Below are 2,312 nucleotides of genomic sequence, written 5' to 3'. Positions count from 1 at the left end.
AGTTAGAGTTAGAATGGATGATGGCAAATTTTTTTGAAAGATTTTCTCAAGTTTTGTCCAAGCATTGTCAATATCTCCAATCTCAAAGGTGTGGCAAAAACAATCGAGTCAAGAGACAAACTCTTGTTGCGGTATCAAAAAATATGCTCGAAACTCACTTTAATACTGAAAAAATCTGGTCAAACGTGATATGCGTGTTTTAAAGATTAAATGCAAACAACATGCATATGAAAAATGTAAATAGCACTTGAGAAGTAAGAAAACCTTTATAAACCAAACCAATATTTTCAACTCTTTAGGTCTTTATTTACAATTGTTATTATAAAAAATTATGTTATTTAAATAATATTAAAAATGATAATTATTATTTTTTTAAAAATTAAAATTTGATTTTTTATTTATAACACGGTGCCTTATTTTTTATTTGCATTAATGCAAATACTGAAAAATATTTGTTATGCAAATACAGTTAAAATAGTTTTTGTTTGTAATATGAAAGTTGGAAATATAGTTTGTGGTCTTCAAACCCTTTTTTCAAAAGTTTTAATCTAGTTGTCAAGACTTGCTTTGGATTCAACCTTTAGTCAAATTTTGCTGAAAGAGTTAAAAATTTCCGAAAGCGCATATTTGTATGACAACTATATATTTGTATTCACAACGTCTTCTACCACATCCAGAAGTTCATAAGTCACAAAGGAGCCCTTGGGATCCTTCAGTGAACAAACTGTCGAAATTGCTCATCAAGATTTTATCAACATTAGCCAAGTGATAGCCTAAACAATAATCGTTCAGAGTATAAAGAAAGATTGCTATGCTGCATAATTGATCCGAACAGTAAGTATCTTTAAAGAACTGCTAGCATTATTTGAGTTATTAGAGATTAGGCAGTTGAAAATTATAGCTTAAGGTTTATAATGAACGTTTACTATCTTCATCCTGAAATTATAGCTTATAAAAAATTATGTTATTTAAATAATATTAAAAATGATAATTATTAGTTTTTAAAAAATTAAAATTTGATTTTTTATTTATAACACGGTGCCTTATTTTTTATTTGCATTAATGCAAATACTGAAAAATATTTGTTATGCAAATAGAGTTAAAATAGTTTTTGTTTGTAATATGAAAGTTGGAAATATTGTTTGTGGTCTTCAAACCCTTTTTTCAAAAGTTTATAATGAACGTTTACTATCTTCATCCTGAAATTATAGCTTACGGTTTATAATGAACGTTTACTATCTTAATCCTGAAATTATAGCTTACGGTTTATAATAAATATTTTCACCATTTTTAATCCTTAAATGCTATTAGTTTAAAAACTTTAAAATATTTAAATTTTAAATTTTGATATTTAAAAATAGTGTTGTAGATTATGTCTTAAAATGTTGTAGATCATGTCTTAATATATGTCTAATATATTAACATATGCAATTTGATGGTAATAAAATGTAAAAAATAGGGTTTAAATGGTTATTTTTTTACTTAGTTTTAAAAGTATTTTAAAATTTTTAAAAGTCAATAAAATATTTTTGTTAACAAAAGCATGTTTTTTTGTTTTACCACCTGGTAATTCTTTGACCAGATTTTATACATTTTGACACTAGTTTATACCTTAGAAAATGTTAATATATTTATATTATGAATTAGCCACACTTTAAATAGCAAACTAATTTTTTAATCTACAAAATAAAAATTGTACATGTATCAAAAAAAAATTAACAATTGTTGGTGTTACATAGTAGAACACTCATGAAACCATTATTTTAAAAAACAGTGACCGAATATCACAACAACCGTTTACGTTTTAAGGTGTAAGTAGCAAAAACAAAATTTAAACTACTACTGTTATAAATTCTTAACCAGATAATCAATCAGTTTGAAATTTTATCCAAATTTTTTGTGGCCATTGGCTACGTTTGCATAAACTTTATCAAGTTCGATAAAGTGGTTCTCATTCTACAGGTGTTTTTATTGGCGCACAGTTCAAAAATTCACTCAATTTAAACATTCAAATTAAACTTTTTTCAAGGACGAAATAAAAAATTTTAAAATTTGCTTCACAGGGTACCCTGATGTGTACGCTTCTTTCCATATAGGTATGATTCTTGGGTTAGCTAAGTTGGAATTATCAGGTTTCATGATAACCGTGAAAAATAATGTTGAGATATTTTCTGTTTTTGTAATATATTCATACAAATATTTTCTGTTTTTATAAAATTGGCCAAAAAAATCATACAAAAAAAGGTTGATAACCCACACGTGAAATAAGTTTCCTTATTAAGTTATGTTTTAACGTAAAGTTTTTTAAAGAT

The 2,312-nt window shown here is 25.6% G+C and overlaps 1 protein-coding gene across 2 annotated transcripts in view; it reads left to right on the top strand.

Annotated features, from left to right (window-relative positions):
• The first annotated feature begins 483 nt into the window (after window positions 1-483).
• Window positions 484-2,312, top strand: part of LOC124819039 (aminopeptidase A-like) — a 66,185-nt gene continuing 64,356 nt past the window's right edge. Inside the window, exon 1 of one of the 2 annotated variants that reach the window (XM_065817338.1) lies at window positions 484-834. The gene's annotated coding sequence lies outside the window, so the exon portion shown is untranslated. The remainder of the gene's footprint in view (window positions 835-2,312) is intronic. The other variant, XM_065817339.1, reaches the window with a different exon arrangement.

This window comes from Hydra vulgaris, chromosome 14 (assembly GCF_038396675.1).
Source record: "Hydra vulgaris chromosome 14, alternate assembly HydraT2T_AEP".
Classification (NCBI taxonomy): Eukaryota; Metazoa; Cnidaria; class Hydrozoa; order Anthoathecata; family Hydridae; genus Hydra; species Hydra vulgaris.
Note: the sequence above shows the minus strand (reverse complement) of the source record. Positions and strands in the feature narration are given on the sequence as shown.